This window comes from Chlamydotis macqueenii, chromosome 16 (assembly GCF_036417535.1).
Source record: "Chlamydotis macqueenii isolate bChlMac1 chromosome 16, bChlMac1.mat, whole genome shotgun sequence".
Taxonomy (NCBI): Eukaryota; Metazoa; Chordata; class Aves; order Otidiformes; family Otididae; genus Chlamydotis; species Chlamydotis macqueenii.
In genome coordinates this window covers 13,540,627-13,558,722 of record NC_141571.1, presented here as the reverse complement: position 1 = coordinate 13,558,722, position 18,096 = coordinate 13,540,627, and positions in this window count along the sequence as shown.

Sequence of the window (18,096 nt, the reverse complement as noted above, 5' to 3'; positions counted from 1 at the left end):
TAGGAAAGAGGGGAAAAAAAAGAAGAGGTCAAGTAAGAGCAACTAGTGTGAGCATACAAAGGGCTGGGAGAGAGGAATTAAATGTGCATATTTATCACCAATGCCTTACATGTATATCACCCTCACAGAAAGGAGAATCCTGAAATAAAAACCTGAAAAAAATGAACAAACTAGGCTAAATATTAAACTTGCATTTATATTCACGTTCACTTCGACAGTGCAAATACTTAAGCACATTAACAAAGATTTACGTTTTCTAGATACTCAAAGATTTTGTAGGCACTGCCAAATTTGTCTGAAGTCAGTGAAGGAGTTTGAATATTGTGGGTACATATGCATCTTAGTAAGCCTTGTGTCCAATCTAGAAAGCAAGACATTTTTAAGCAGCAGACTAGAAATAGGATCTGTACCATCTTCTCATGTTTGCTCTGGAAGTTTGAACCAAAAGGACATTCCCCAGGAACCTCAGGAAGGTTTTGACCTGACCGATCCATCTGACCAAGGAAGGCACTGATGGCTGGAGCAACCCCATGTCCGCAAGAGGAATCAGCTTGTGGGACAGGAGCTTTGCTTTGGGAATGAAAAACAGCCTGAAAATCTTCAGATAGGAGCAAAAAAAAGACTGACAGTGAGGAGATACAACCTTAGCCACGGATGCACAGATCTGATACAAATTAAAACAGAGGTGGAAACCCAAAGTATTTTTCTTTAACCTGGAAACGTGGACTCTAACATCACCACTTCTCTGCGTGTTTGTGCCTGTTGATTTATTCTCGTTTCCCCCCAATAACATCTGAGCCGCTGAAATAAACTCTCCTTCTGTGCATCTCGGATACGTAACCACAAAGTTGGGAAGAAACATGCCGTGTCCAGACTCACAGATCACTGGAACTTACTGCTCAGGAAGGTGCAGATAATGCAGTGAGGGTCCCTGCTTAGATGCTTCTAATGTTATTAGGGCTTTTTAATGAAATTGATGAACAAAAGCAAGACAGACTCATGGGACTGTCCGTGCTGCAAACACAGAAACAATTGATAGGAAAATTGTTAGGAAAAGAAAAAAAAAAATCTGCATAGCACATGGTGCCCCTCTGCTTGCGGTTCATAAACGAATAAAAGTACCCCCAGGCTCACAAAATCTCTTGCTTTGCTGCTGCGTCTGCCGACTGACGCTTATTTGAAGCTAACATGAAGATTTTATCATCAGCCTTGAAAAGAACAAAGAGAATGGCTGAGCAAGCGAAGGGATCGTCTTGCTCAATACCTGCAAGACACCTCCCTGTGCTTGTTCCTGGCCTGGTCCGGACCCAACGCGCAGCCAGAATCAGACCCAGCACCCAGGAAGATGGCACTAGGTGCCACTATCTTCTTGCTTCTGCAGCTCCTGGTGGCTGATGCAGCCTCTGGGACACTTTAGCCTGTCTGCACAGCAGCCCAGAGGGCTGGGAACTGTGAGGACGGGCACGGGTGGGAATGCAGCTACTGACGCTTCATGTTTGGGACCTCTCCAGCCCTGTTCCAGGATCTGACTGGACTTTCCCAGCTCTCCACTGCCATCTCCACTCCAGCCATTTCCCAGCTCTCCACTGCCCAGAGAGGTGGTGGATGCCCCATCCCTGGAAACATTCCAGGCCAGGTTGGCCGGGGCTCTGAGCACCCTGATCTGGTTGGAGATGTCCCTGCTCCTTGCAGGGGAGTTGGACTGGATGGCCTTGAAAGGTCCCTTCCAACCCAAACTAGTCAATGATTCTGTGATCTCTACTGCCCCTTGCTCCTGGGCCTCACTTCCTGGCCATAGGGAAGGGCAGGAGGACAACAGCCAGTTTCTGAAGCAGAGACCGAGTTTCCTGCATGGTGGTGAGAAGCTGCATGGGAATGTGCAGGGGTACAACCTGTGATGAAGTGCCGGTGGGAAAACACAGCCTTCCCCAGCAGCCGAGCCACATTTTCCTTGCAGGAGGCTGGAGAAGAGGAGCCCAGGACCAGCCAGGCTGTTTCTGTTTGGCCAAAGCCCTCTCTCCAATCTGACACATCTCTGTGTTGATTCATTTGAGAATTCAAGTGCAACCCAGGGCTGGAGGCACGGCAGCTGTTAAAGGGCTTGTGATGTTGGGACTGCTGAGCTGGAGGGTGTTGAGAGCCCATGGGGGTCTCCTGACCTGTGGGCTGTACCTCCCCAGGAGCTGCTCTTCCCATGGCTGAAGGGAGATGAAACCTCAGGAGAAGATTGCCGAGGTGGGAGGAGCCACCATCCCTAGCCTGGGATAGATGTGCGTGATGACTCCAAGAAAGCAAAGGTGTGTTTGTGCTGTGATTTCAGCTTCTCTGGCTCCCTGCCGCTGGCTGCCCCTGGGCCACAGTGGCAGTGCCATCACCCAGCTCAGGAAGCTGGTCCTCCTGAACGCTTCTCCTGTGCAAAGGACGAGCGGATCAGCTAGAGTCGGTGTAGGATAGCAAGGACTGCTTGGAGCCATGGACAGCTTTTCATTTGAGGATTAGATGAATTTAACCCACACATGACATTGCACCATAGAAGGGGTCCCGGGGTGGCTGTGCAGTGCTGTGTGCTGGGGCAAACTCAGCACAGGGAGAGACACGTGTCCTCCGAGGCTTTGTCGGCTGTTTCTGGAGATGGGAAAACATGACAACATCATGATTGACCAGGATGTTGATGCTGTTTAATTTTCAGACTTGTAAAAGTGATTACAAACTTGAAACTTTGTTTGACTCATGACTAAAAGCAACATATGATTACTACAACATTTGGACCAAAGCATCAGGAAAAAAGAAAAGCAGCATATGAGGCAACATATGGTAAATATGTATTTAGAAGCACAGAAAGTAGACAAACTCATTTGGGTCAAGATTTAATCGGATAATGTTTGGTTTAGACTCAGCACTAATGCTACTTAGTAAGCATATTACATTGGAATCGGTGTTTAAAACTCTGTTAAAGGCAAATGAAAATAAAAATCAAGAGAAAAAAAAAGAAAGAGTGGCAAATTTATGGCATGGAAAATTTATAGATTTACAGTCCTTTGGCAACCAGAAGATCAAGTCTAACTAATCTATACACACCCGCTTTCTCCACAGAGCTTGTAGAAAAGCATGGTTGTGCTTTAAAAGCCCTGTGGCCTGGAGACATGATGTCCCCTCATGTTTCTCCAGTGACTGTATAATTTCCCAGTTCCATCACTACGTGTCCTTTGTCAGTCTCCATAAGCATATGCCTATGGTCGCTCCAGCATGCAAAACACGTTTGCCACATTCAGTTCTCTGTCACTCAGGTGAAGACAACGGCGCAACACCACTATCTGCAGAGTGTGAAGCCAGTCAGGATCCACTCACAAAGAGCTGTAGCTTCAAGCCATGAATGACACAAGACGTGTGGGATACAAACATGAGCATACATGAGACTCATGGTACATCTAAACTGTGTCCTGATGGATGGGCTGATTCAGCTCTGTTCTCCATCACTTCTGTCCCCCCAGGACTGTCACACCGCAGGCAGCCCATCGCGGTTTGCAGAGCGGCAGCACTGCCGTGCCGCAGCACAAGTCCAGCTACCTGTGCCTGCTTTCCATCACCTCCTACTTGAAACAGAATACACCGTCTGACTTTTAATTATTCCTTCATTTGACCTCAGCCAGGATGTGATGAGATAGTCACAAAATCTCTCCCCCATTTGCTACAAGGTGCCCTGCTCAGCTTGCGTTAACAGGGATGATTTCATCCATTTAGTGAGAACTCAGGTGAGAACTTAAGGACGCAGTAAAGATGATGGGAGAGGGCACAGACTCCACAATAATCAAGGCTCAGGACAAATGATTTCTGAGCAGGCATGTCTTTCTTGGAGGGTCAGGTTTAAGTTAGGAACAGGCATCTCATGGGGTCTCTGAATTTCCTACATATTCATGGCTCTACACATGAGAAAAGTTGTCAATTTTTATCCTTAGAACTGAAATGAGAACAGTTTGAGGTTTACTCCTCTGTTAACAAAGGCACCAGGTGGCTGGCAGAGAAGCTGTATTACTTAATTAGCAGAGCAGAAGGCTGGCTGTGAGCGAGCGCGAGCGCAGTGGAGCTCTGGCTGAAGGAAGACAAGCAGATGAAGCTGTGGGATGGAGCCCCTCCAAGTGCTGATAGGAGAAAGGAAGAGGGGCCAAGCCGGTGAGAAAACCCTGGCACCTCTTCCAGGCAGTCACAGAGACCTTAAACGCTCCTTTCTTAGAACTGTGAAATCGTCAAGACACATGCTTTGCCTCAGCCTCTCTATTATCTTTCCTAACAAGAGCTGCTGTCCGTAGGACAGCGATGGCAGTAATCCCCCCGGGAACCATAACCCGTTAAAACATATGGCTCTGCTCCTATGCATCTGCTCGGATACGGTACTGTCAGTTCTCACACAAGACCCTCAGCAAAGATGGAGATGTGCGGTAGCGGTTCACAGGCTTTGGAGGAAAAAAATCCCCTCTTCTGCTTTTTGACCATCTCTCCTAATTCCAACAGATTATGGTGTTAGGGAGAGTAGGGGAGGCAGTAAGCAAATGCATTAGCCTTTCAGGCTCAGGGGGATTTGCTACGCTCCTTCTCCATATTTCACAGAGATGCAATGTGCTTTGACGTGGATATTGAGAACCAACCCTGAGATTGTTCGCAAGAAGCTTGTGTGAGTCCTGTGAGTAATTAATGTGTCCCTCCATTTTAAAAAGACAAATGAAACTAGCAGACTGCTGGGGGGGTCTGGACCTCTGTTCTCAAGATTACCAAGAGGTATTAAAAAGTGTATGGCTTTGCTGTCTGCCCAGGAGATCAGCCAAATGAGAGAGGAATATCTCCAATTGTAACCAAAGAGGGGACTCAGATAAAGGATCACGAAGTTCTCAGACACCGCGTGTTGCCTCAGAGAGTGCCGTGAACAGCCACAAACCAGTAAAAGCAACTACTAGAACATTTTCCCTTTCCTTCTTGGTGAGGATTGAGATGAGTCCTGGCAGTGATGACTTCCATTTGCATCTATAGCATGAGAAGTTTGAGCACTTCACTTTTGCTGAACACATCAGGAAGGAGAAGCTTTTCCCAAGCAATTGCAACCCCCATGAGCTCCAGAGGAGATCCAGAAACTGAGTTTATCCCATGCTATCTCCTAGTTTTGCTCGAGCAAGAGTTGCAGTAAGCAACGTCTGGCTGCAAGGCTTTGCCTTCCCGGGCAGTTGGGTGTCTCCCTCCCTGCAGACCCCCGGGTCCTCTCTGCTCTCTGCCACCAGCTTAGTGACAATCTTCTGTTTATCCCCCTGCCCATACATCTGCTGCCTCACCCTTCAGAGCTGGCATCTCAGATGGGGTAATCCTCTTTTGGTGCCTTTGACTTTAATTAAAGGGTCACCTTCCAAATGCAAGTGAGAGGAGCCCGGTGGTCCATTCTGCTGTTCTCACAAAACCAATTAGCCATGCAGTTATGACTGGGAAATTCAGTATCTCTCAGAAACAATGACAGTTAATTGCCATGTCATTTTAAAGGACTCTCTCATTCACCCACGGCAGCAGCAGCGAGGAAAAGGAAAAAAAAACTGAGAACTGTGAATGACGATCTTAATACAACAATGTTATTGTCGGGTCAGTGAAGCCTTGACAACAAGTTAACAGAAAAAAAATGGAAAGAGGGGAAAGCTACGTCTACTTCATGGCAGTGAGGGTCTGCTGCCAGTTTGAACTGGCATGATCAAAAGTAGGAAGGACTGGGAATATTCTTCTTGAGTTATAATCCATGTAACAGTGGTTTTGGGAAGTCACTTTGAAAGTCACGCTCTTTTTAAATGTCCAAGGACCAGGTGAGCTGGCTTTGCAGGTGAACACAACATATTCCATACATCCTTCACCAAAAAGTCTTGGTTACTCTTCTCCCCATGTGCCACCAACCATGAGGTCTCATCCCCAAAGTCCTGGCCAGCTCAGCAAGGAGCCTTTCTTGCTGCAGCGGAGGGATGATGGAGAGGAGGGATGCTTACAGGCTCTCCTTAGCAGAAATAAAGCAGGCAGAGCAGGACTGCTAACAAATACGGCAAAACAAGCAGTTAAGGCCGCAGGGACAATTTCATAATGCCTCTGGTAATTTGTAGCTGCTCACTAGAGTTTTCCCTCACTGCTATTACATGAAACCAGCTGATTAAATTTTACTGTCTGGTATTGAGTCTAAATAATAATTAATAACTTATGAGGAGGTCTTCTAAAGAAGCGCACTCTGTTCCTGTGATTCACTCCAGGCAAAGCGTTGAGTTTACTGCCCACTGGACCCAGGGAAGTCAGCCAGGTCTGCTGCCCGTTTTCAATAAATCTGAATACTGGCTGGTGAGGATCTGTAGCTGCCAGTGCCCGTGCCATTCAGCTGTCTCTGGAGCTGCAGGTGAGGGGACCCCAACCGTCGCCCCAGCTCTCACAGCGCTGAGCATTGGAGCCAGCTCAGGAGATGAGGTGACCACTGAAATCCCCAGGGAGAATACAAAAATGAAAGCCCACTAGCCACCCTGGAAGCATTCAGCCTGTCCCATCAGATGTTTCCTCTTACCCAGTTTTCAGCAGGTTTTCCTTTTCTTCTTAAGGAAAATCTACCCCAGAATGGAGCACTGGGTAAGATAATTTGAAATATTCTGAGTCCTCCAACGCGTTTTAGCTGTCCCAGCTCCCATGCCTGATGGAGGAGGACAGCAACCCTGCCCAGAAATGCTGCAAAATGTACCCTGGCTTTGCCCGGTTGAGTCAGCAGGAACTCCACCACACCTTGCTCCCCGTGCACCCCGGGTAGGGGTGATGTTTAAACCGATTCACTTTGATACAAATGGCGTAGGCAGCTCTGAATTCCCCAGGTTGAAATGCATTTAAGCTGCTTTTGTGCAACTTTGGCTCCAATCATCCATGATCAGCTGGGCGACGTGAGGTGCCTGTTCCTCCTCCAGCCTGGAAGGCAGCTATTTCCTCGGCTGAAGTGCCGCATGTGTATCCGATATGCATGAAGAGCTGTTTAAGTATCAGTTGCCAGAGCCTGCCAAAAAAGAAATAGATTTGCCTTCTACATTTAAGTGAATTTTTATTTTTTGTCAGTCTTGCCTCTCTTACAAGTCTCCCTGTGAAATGTGTTGAACGGAGATAACCAGGCAGAATGTATCCTCAGGGATTTGCTGTGGCAAGAAAACAATCTTGATATTCACAATGAAAAATGTCAAGTAGTTGTGTGCCACTTACAGTACCAAATGATGGTGGGTTTTATGTTCTCTCTGTGGAGAGTACGCTTTGGAAAAAGCTAGACTATGTGAATTTATGTATGTGTGTGTTTATTTACCACAGCCGCAGATCAGATGAAGAAAGCAATGAGAAATCACAAACACGCCTCATCGTTTTTCCTGCGCACCCCAGGAATTCTTTTATTTCTGTGTTCTTTTTCCCTTTCTGATTACAGCGATGATGTTACTCAAATTAGCAGCTGAGAACACAGCACCACAGGCAAACAGGCAGGAAAACCTTTGCAGGATCAGGTGCGATGGCAGCAAGACAAGAGCCACCAAGAATGGGTACGGTGCTGGCACAGCAGGGACAAAACCCACGGGATTTGGGGAATTTCCTCTGTTCCCTGCAGCTACGGGATTCCCTAAATATGTTATTCTTTGTTTCTTTATTCTTTGTAGACCATAATCTAACCGCAGCTTGGCATTCAGAGCACCTCTGAAGAGGCTGCGCATGGGGAAGGCAGTGAGAAGAAGGTTTACCCACCAAAGGGGATTGATTAGGGGAAAAGCAGCTGATGAACATTGGATCAGTAGGAACTTAAGAGTGTGAATGAGCAAGAATGAGACAAGAGCATTTCCCTCTCAGTTACTGGTTTCACCATGTGTCTCCTGGCATCTTCTTCAGCAGGAACAGCGCTTAAAAAACCCAAGTTAGTAAAATGAAGCCCATTTTCCAAATGCATGTGATTGGCCTGGAGGAATTACTTGTGTTCACTCTCTCTTTCACATTAACTTTAAAAAAGACAAGTAAAACTTTTCAGTTCCCAGGAGATTTGTGCAGACACTGCAGTTTAGGCAGGAGTCAGAGATGGGCCTGAGCACTGAGATGCAGACCCAGCAGAGCCCGTACACACAGGTGGGATGGAGCTCAGCCGGAGCAGTGAGCAATGATGCAAGATGTGCTCCTCCTCATGGTTTAATTCAGACCTGATGCTCCTAAAATTAAGCAAATGCGTTACCTGATCTGAATTAAAAACTGAACCTGTCAAGGTTTGGCAGCATTTGGGTCTGATACAGAGTTTTAACTTCATCTACCTGGTCTTCATGTTAATACAACATGGTGAAATTTAGCTTTGATCTCACTTTGATCTTCTCCAAGGTGACTTTCAGTCTGGGTCCATTTAATGTCATCTTCCAGGATTTAACACCTAATTAGCCAGTGGGACAGCAAGAGGATGCAGATTCAGGCTCTTCCTATTGTCAACAGCTCTGCTACAATGGGGCCGCACCAAATGCGCTTCCCCTCGGAAACACCCGCGGGTGCGCTGCCTGAATTTCACGCCTTTACGTGTGTAAGGGAAGAAAGCTTTGGGCAGCGAGATGGGGAATGCTGCAGAGCAGAGAAAGGCAGGGAAAGCCCGTAACGTGAGCGTTGTCAGAGCAGTGCACAGAGAAAAGGTTGACACGAATGATCTCTCTCTGGTGTCTTATTAATTGTCTGCTTTCAATTATACCTTTCAACCAGCTGCAGGTAAGAAAGGATGTGTTTTCACCACTTCTAACAGCTGCTTGGAGTTTTAATTACCCCTGGCACATTAAGAGAAGGCTAAATCAAAACACTTGGCATAGGGGAGGTTAAACGTTGCTCTTTTGAAACGGCGCATTGTGTTGAGGTTTATCTCTATGAACAGGATATTGTGGAGGCAAATGTGGCAATGCCGGGTGAGCACTTCCTCTGAATCCATTTCAGCATTTGCATGCTCTCATGTGGTTTCTACAGTAATTACATTTCCTTTCTCTTTAAGTCATAACTTGATCTTTCATCTAAAGTGTTTCTTTCTTCCTCTGTACATGTGTATGTACATTCCTGCTCACAGCTCTCACAATACACAACACAAAGCAAAAACCCAATGCTGGAGGGAAAGCACAGTGGATTTTTTCAGTGTGAAATTTCCAAAAGAGGCTGACGTTTGAGGAAGGATTCAGATGCCTGAACATGTAATGTGTGCTGCATTGGGCCCCCCGTGGTATCTGAGGCATCCCCAGAAGGGCTGGAAGATGTGACAGAAAACCTTTGGGACACTCAAGTTCTCGTGTGGACCGTGGTCCCCAAGGTTGGCTTAATTGAGCACAGAGCAAATCACGTTGTCATGGCAATTACTCCCGATGTCGAGCCAATCCAGGGGATGATGACAGTAAGACAAACCTGTCTGTCTTATTTCTGTCAGGGATTTTGGGAAGGTAAAGGTGAGAGCTCCTTTGTGGTGTGAGAGGGGCAGATGCTTGGGGAGGGGTTGTCCCTCACCTCGGGCTATACGGGGGGATGCTCTGCACCCAGGGACCAGGAGCGCTGGCCCCACAGCCTGGGGGGTATAAGCTGCTCAGACCTGGTTTTAATCTACCTACAGGATTTGTATGAGAATTCCACAAAAGCTGGTAACTAAAGCTCTCCAGAGGTAGAGGATTTGCCATGATCCTGGGTGGGATAAGCTAAGGTGGTGTTTCTTTAAAAACCAAAGCTGGCATAGATGCAGGTAGGAACCCCCGAATCTGCAGAAGCTCAGTTTTACACCCAAAAAGATGTGTTCTAAAAGAAGTGGGATTCCAGATCTGGGATGGATGGGGTTTTTTTTCTGAGTAGCAGAGATATAAAGGGAATTTGTCTGTTTTAATAGTGCATTGGGGTCTGCTCTGTTGCAGGCTGAGCCTTGCGGCTACGGAGAGGAGGGGACAGGGATGGGAGAGACCCTAGGACTGCTGTTTGGAAGAGGAGGGTTAATAAAGCATCTGCAAAGCTACTGCTTGAAACCCACCTGTCCGCATCTCCTAGTGCACTAGCTCTGCTCCTTATCCAGGTAGGAAAACCATTTTCCCAGCTCTGGGTTTCACTGCGATGAGCTCCATCACTTTGGGAACGAGGAGCCGGAAAAAAGCAAGAATAAACTTCAATAACACAGAGCATCATTTGCAAAGGGATCTTTCTTCAACCTGTTGAGCCTTTGGTTTCTCTCTCCTGCTGGAATGAAAAGCGCAGGCGGTGCCAGGAAGGCAGGCGTTGAAGAGGAAATGTCAAAATGAAAGGAAAAAAATAAACAAATGCCAAACTGAAATAGCAGCAGCCTGGGAAGTGGATCCATTGAGCAGCTTATCTGTGAGATCACAATGTACTCAGTCCCGCTGCCTTTCCCACTGCTTCCCCTGTAGAGCCCATGAATGCAAAAATAATTCTGTAAATAGAATTATTTGCAAATGCTTCTTGGAGGTAACTTTTCCCCCCTCAAAGAAACAGAAACAAAATTGAACAGTGTTTATGTAGGCAGTGAGCATAAAACTCAATTGGTTGCATTAATCAGCTTTGCAGGTTTTTTTTTTTAATGTGCATTCCTGAAGAATAAAACCATTTTTCACAACCTAAAGAGGGGCTGGCTTTGAGCGAAAGCCGAAGCACACACAGTCTGCGCTGCTTGTTTTTTCCTGTTCCAGTGTGACCCAGATTCCCACGGGATTTGTCACCGCTCCCGGGGAAGAGACCAAACACGACAGGGGAAGGCAATGCCCGGTCTATGATTATGGATGGTTTTGTATTGCTGGCCTCTCTCTGGGCTTCTGTTTGCTTCTGCAAAGTAAAAGAAGGTAGATTCAGACTTGATATAAGGAAGAAATTTTTTACACTGAGGGTGGTGGAGCACTGGCCCAGGTTGCCCAGAGAGGCGGTGGAGGCCCCATCCCTGGAAACATTCAAGGCCAGGTTGAACGGGGCTCTGAGCACCCTGATCTGGTTGGAGATGTCCCTGCTTATTGCAGGGGGGTTGGACTGGGTGGCCTTGAAAGGTCCCTTCCAACCCAAACAATTTTATGATTTTGTGGTTCTGTAATGCAGCCCCAGGACAGGCAGGCCAGACCCTGCTGGTGGCAGCATTTGGGAAACCCGCTGCAGATTCCGTCATTGCCTCTGTGTTTGGCATCCATGAAAATGATGGTGGCAAAGGCATCAAGAAAGAAAAGCTGCGGTTATTATCAGATAGCAATGGTATCAGTCTCATTAATCTGCTGCCTAATAGCCGTCTGCACAGCTAGAGGGGCTCAGCAGTGATCTGGGACAAGATGTGCAAAACGAGGATGGCTCTGGCTGCTTCTGTTCTGCTGGCACAGACACCGAATAAACCATGGGATGGGATGGGACAGCATCAGCACTCTTCATTCCAAGGTAGAAAAGGCCCCTGACAACACTGTGAAATGTAGAAATCTGCATGTGAGTTAATCATCTCCATAGTCAGCAAAAAAAAAAAAAGAGCATTCCTAGGACACCAGTCATCTCAGCCTATGGCAGAAATTAATCTTGATGCTGGGCTTTGCCCGAGATAAGTCATGTCCCAGGAACACCCACTGCTCTGCCACAGAGGAGAGCAGGCTGGCGCTGCGGGCACCCATGTCTTGGACGTCAGCAAGAGACATAAATCTTCTCACATTTATCTTTTACTGAACTGCAAATTCTTGGTTTAGGCACAAAATAGATTTTCATTTTTAAATATATGAAACTGGAAAAAAAAGAAATGTAAATTGAAAATTTTGAAATCTGATCAATTTTGATGAAAATGAGTTGTGTGTTTCTAGGTTTTTAGCTCGCTGAAGCCCTAAAGATGAATATTTTTTTCCTATGCAAAATAGAAAATGTTTACTATTGTTACGGGATAAGAAAAAAAAATCTTGCTGCCTTTTACTGCTAACGAGGCACAAAAAATAACAAACGTTCACTTTCCAGGACCCTTTGCTTATTGCGTACTTAGGGCTTTTCTCCTACCTCCTCCCTTTCCCCTCATCACTAATAGTCATGTAAAAATGCTAAGTATTTCACAAAGACAGAAACGAGATGTGCCTTCCAGAGATGCAGCATATTTGCAACTTCAGGCAAAGAGGCGTTTGTAGATCCGAAGCTCTGCTAATGAGAGCAGCCTTGTGCTTAGTGGGAATGTTATTCAATTAGACACGCAGAGCATTAATGATGATTCTTTTGCCTAATTAGATTAGCAAAACATGAGTATAGCCACTTCTTTTTTTCCTTCCAGCTCTCCAGCTTGTGCCTCCCAAGGAGCATCACCCATCTGGCTCCGGGATGCTCCAGAGGGAGATGTTTCCCCAGGCAGCCCCAGGGCTGAGAGCAGCTGGGTCGCGCCCATACCCACAGCCCCCCGTGCCCACAGCCCCCTGTGCCCACCCTGGGGACGGGCAGGAGAGCATTGTGGGAGTGATTTGTGGTTCTCCCTACAGCTTTTAAATTTTTGAGGCTGAAGGCAGAGATTTAGCAGCTCATCAGTCTGCTCAGGGCAGTGGGGACCCCCCTGAGCCCCAGCACCCACTGAGCTGGAGCGCGTTATTTAGGTGAACCTCATGGAGGAGCAGATGCTGTCCTCCTTCCTGAGTGTTTGCAGAATCCACAGGGAATGTGAAACCCAGCCGGCCATTCCCGTGAGCCATCCCACACAGAGCTACCGAGACCACGATAACGATGATAACAAGGCTATGAAAAAATATGAGATGAGGCTTGTCTCTAAGAGAAGAAGATTTGATTCAGAGCAAGACAAGAAGCAGATAGGATGCCAGAAATGTTCACAAGTCCAGAATAATAGTGGCCCACAAATTGTGGGATCCCTGAAAAGCACTGAGAGCCTGTCCCAAGGCTTCATCAGTTTTCTTCCCGGTTATTTGTTTTACACAGATGCAGGGAGCACGCTGCTTAGTGCCTGGCTCCCCAGCATGGAGAGGAAATGAAAGAAATGCTGCAAGGTTTTAGTGAGAGAAGTTAATTACTCACCTGAGTTCGGTCAATAATCAACCTTGTTTGGTGCATCGAGCTCGCACTTATGGCTTTTTTTTTTTTCACAGAGTAAAACAAAAATTAGTGTCTGCATCTCCCAGGGCAAGTCCACCGCCAATCCATCCTTAAGAATGAAGGCATGCAAAGATGATGGGTAGTTTACTTTTCCTATTAAAAACATTTTTCGTAGATATTGCTTAGGTGACAACTACTGGGCAAATTTTATCTGTAATGCCATAAAGGCTCAGATAGGTCATGATCTTTAATTCTTATCTCTGCTGAGGTGGAAGGTTTTATCTGTGATTTCATTGACTTTCAAAGCATTACTCCAGTTGGAACAGATTTTATATTTTTAAACCAGATTGCTAGAATAGGAAGAGATCACATTTTTCACGTTAGTTCAAACCAGGGCACATTACTACGTCGAACATTGGTGTCTAGAGCGACAGTTTCTATAGTTACTAGTGCATTAGTGTTTCACTGAACTACTGCAATATTAATTTTATAGTAGCTCTGCTTCCCCCTTACTAGAAGCGTATGTCTATAATGAGAGTTTTTGGTGGGCTCATCCCATTGTATGTACTTCTAGGAGGTTTCTCAGGACCCTCTATTAACTGAGAGTGCATTACTTCATAATGAAGCAGGCAAGATGTGACACAACAGAAATTCTTAATTTAATGCAAGATTTAGTCTTCTATGTGTCTCTAGGAAATTGGACAGAGGGTCCTCGGCTGGAGGAGAAATGCAACACCTCATTCAAAGGAGTGGAATGGTCTCATTTTCATCTTCTAAAACTGCTTTGTGCAGGTCAATATGAAAACTTGAGGGAAGACAAGAAAATTTTGGCATTTATTCTGTTCCAGAGGAAATTATTTTGGCCACAGAAAATGCCAGCACATTCTGCTCCCTTGGAGCCCCTCGAGCTGTTCAACAGAAATCCAGTGGTGTCCCTGAAGCGGAGCCACAGCCAGCTCGTGGCAAGGCAGAGATGTCTTCACCATTCCCCTGTCACAGCCCTGACTCCCCTCCACAGCCCGTTCTTAGCTGTTTGCAAGTCACGTTTTCCAAAAACCCCAAGGATTTACCAGTGAAGGGGAAGGAACCCACCTCTGACCCAGGGCATGCCCCAGCCTGTCACCCTCCAGAACCATCCTTGCTTTTGATTTCCAGCTTAGGGACAACACAGCAACAACGGAGTGTGAAGGTGTCCTGCTTCTGGCTAGGATAGAGTTAATATTCACCTGAGCTGGGAGGAGAACTGGAGCTGGAGTGGCACCCAGCTGGGATAGGTTAGTAATTAGCCAACAGCTGGGGTAAGTTTACCCAAATTAGCCCCAGGGCTGTTCCATCCCATGGGACACCCTCCTCAGTATATCAGTGAGGAGGGTGCTGAGGGGAGCCTCTTGCTATGTGGGAAGAACCTGGGCTTTGAGGTTTGTTGTAAGCCATTGTGCTGTATTTGTTTTCTGTCACTGTTTTGTTTTCTTCTGTTTATTGCTCTTAAATTTATTTTTGTTTCATCTCAACCCAGGTGTTTTTGCTACCTTTTGTTTACCAGTTCTCCCTTCTGGAGGGTGTGGGGAGTGAGAAAGAGACTGCATAGTCTGGTCCCCATCGGGGCTGAACTATGACAGAAGGCCAAGGGGCATCAGCATGAGATGCCCTCCAAACAGAGGTTAAATACAAAGATGAGTCCAGATGGCACTGCAGAGAGGGGAAGGTGCTGTTTGGAGAAGTGGAGTTGGGGCATTTACCTTCCCCTCACTCGGAGCGAGGTGAAGGGCTCAGGTGATCACAATGGTCACATTTGGAGGAAGATGAAAATAAAGAAGGGAAAATATGAAGAAACTGCCTTTGGATTGACAGCTCAGAGCTCTCCGTCCTGGCTTGGGAAGGATTCAAATAAGAATTTATCAACTTTTGTAAAAATAATACAGCTGGTCTGAACCCTCACCTGCTGCATCACTTTCTGGTTACAAACGAGACCTATTTTCCCTGGAAAGATCTGTTTCCAGATACTAGAAGTTTACCTTGAACCTTATTTGGATCTTATACAGTCTATTTGCGGTTTTCCTGGTGCAATTCCGAAAGCCAGCGCAGCGCTCTGCCCTTCCCCTCCGCCCCGCGCAGGACCAACGCGCTCCCCGCTCGCCATGCTGCCGTCTGCGTTGCCATCTAGTGGCACCAGGGTCACCGTCCCCACGCGGGCCCCACGCAAAACCCGACCCACGGCGATGGGATGAAGCCAGGAAAAGGATCTGGGCCTCCCTGAAAAAGAAAAACGCCTCGGTCCCCCTGAAAAAAAAGGGGTTTTTCTTTCTTTTGATGCAATCAATATACACCAAGCAGTTGTTTGGGGTTTTTTTTTTTTGTTTGGTTTTTTTTTTTGTTGTTGTTTGTTTGTTTTCTTCCTGAATTATAATAATCTAAGTACAAAAAATGAATTATGGGTATTTGCTTCTGCTCCCATCAATGGCAGCAAGGACGGCTGGGCTGCCAGGCAGGGAGCTTGGGGTGCTGAGGGGGTGCAGCTTCCAGGACAGGGAGGCATCCAGGCTCTTCTGCACGCCCGGGCGTAGGAGAGGCCATAGCAGCAGGGAGAGGGTAGGAAGCTCTGCAAAACGAGATGTGCATCACGTTTAAAGCTTTTAGTTGCTACCTCTAGGAAGCTTCTAAACAAACTAGAGGAAAACGGCCGCTTGACTGCCTGGGTGTTTGTAATAAATAATGTCCAGTTCCTCCTGCTTGGACTCCGTTCTGGGAGTTCATTTGTTTTACTTCCCTGTGGTTTTCCTGAATACCTGCCACTGTTGGTTTGTATTCTTTAACAGCATGAATCACTCCTCAAGCAAACCACAGGTGACACATGACTTTGACCTCATTTACGTAGCGTGGGTCTAAGAGAAACTCCATGGCTTTAACGGCGTTGGTCTGCGGGTGAAGAAGGGCAGCACAGATATTGCCTTGCCCTCTTTTTTCTTCTTCCCCAGCAACTAAAAACCTCATTTTTGCCTTCAAAAGTCATTATCCTCTGGCTCGGGAAGCGAGGATAAGTCAGTAGGAGACCCCAACGCACAGGGTCTCAATGTCACCTGCTGTTCCACCAGCCAGATGATGCGCCTGCAGCTCCTCTATCCATGAGGGGCTTTATTAACACAAAGCACAAACTTAAATCCAAGGTGAATTTGTAGACCTTTGGGGACAGCGTGATGACCTGCAGTGAAGCCTGGACCCCCATGGGGTTGCCCTGACCCCGCTAGCAGGAGGTTCTGAGGCTTCCCAGGCAGCATGGATCCAGCCCACCGAGACCAGCAGCTGGGAAAGGGGGATGAGTGATAAAAAACACACATACGGGTACCTGTGAAATACAGATTATATTTCTATGCTTTTATAGCAATATAATACTTCATATGAGACTGGGAAACATACTTTCAAATATTTAAAAGTTACCTGTACAGCTACATAACCTGTTTATAGAACAGGAACACCTTGTTGCTGCTTACTCAAATCCATGACTGATCGGTCCCACAGCAACATAATAAATGCCCAGAATCCCGAGAGCTTTTCTTTTGCTCTGGAAACAACACACTCAGATAAAGCTCATTTTACAAACACTAGAATTGCATTGCAATATACACACATATATATTAAGATAAACTTCTACCTTTCATAAATGCATCATACATCAAATATGTTCCCAAAAATACATTCATGCATTTTTTTCCATCTAAGATCCCTGCTCGTACCTGACGTATCTGCAAGCTGGGAAGGGCAATCGCCGGGCAAGGTGTGGAGCCATGGGTAAGGTCTGGAGCCAGGCTTGTGTTTGCAGGTGGCTTCAAACCCAGGTTGTGAAGAAGCCTTTGGATTTCAGGTGGTGTCGGGGACAACTCCTGCATCTGTGGGTCCTGGAAAAACCGGGCTCTCTCCCACAAGCTGTGCTGTGCCCCATCAAAGCTGCACCAGCTTCCCGCGTTCAAGCAGCCAGAAGCCACCCTCCACCTCACCCTTAGCACTTCTGGTTTTTCCAGCAGTTACTGGAGATGTTCCAGTCTTCCCCAGTGCTTGACAGAAGATGGGAAGCAAAGGCTTCGGAAGCGGGAAGGTCACTGCCCGGCTTTGGAGGAAGGGGATCTGCGAGTGGAAGCAGTTGTTTCCCCAGCCACGGCTCAAGGAGCGATGATCGACCTGAGGATCAACCACGCTCCCAGCACCGCTGTCCCTGTCTGCCCTGGGAACGGCTTCACCTCCGCGCTAAGAGTCAGTCGTCTGCTAACGAAGGAAACAAACGGCCATCCCGTGTCCGTTTACAAGAGCGTAAAACCACAAAATATACAAAAACATCTACAAAGTAATTCCAAGTAGCAGCTGGCGCGAAAGAAGCACCAGTTTTGCAGCTCAGCAATGTGGGTGCCATCCCTGCGAACGTGGGTTTTACAGTGTAGGACTCCAGGGGCCAGCCACGGCCCGCGCCCGGAGCTGTACCTGGATCGTGCGGCTGTGCAAATACGGGCAGGCTGAGCACTAACCCAGCCTGACCTGGGTGGAGAGCATACGCCCACCCAAATTCCACTTCTCCCCTCTCAGCAAGGTCCTGGTCAACATTACAAATGCACATTCAGAGGTCATTTTTGGAACGCCGCCCTCACTACTCGCAAGCAGGCCAGTTACAAGTCAGCATCCTCTCTCTACGAGGCAGTCTGTCGTTAGGCTAAGCTCCCCCTTAGGCTAGCGGTCTAGAAATAAACTAAATCCATTCTAACTTTTCTCATCTACCCAAAGCCAATGTCTTCACAGAGCAACCGAAGAGAAGCATTGCATAGATCTGTATCTCATGTCTTCCCACACCCAACAAACAGCAAGAGAAGAGTTCAAGTGCTGCACAGGAGATTACAAAAGGCATCGCCTTTAAACAATGCAAGAAAAAAAATCCAAAAGGAAGTGTCACCACGGTGTAAACCCTGCAATGAAATGAGGCAGTGAAGGTACAGTGCTCGGCAGCTCTCGGGGCTGGCTGCCTGTAGTGTACTGATGGATTTGCTAGACAAGTCTCCTCTCAAT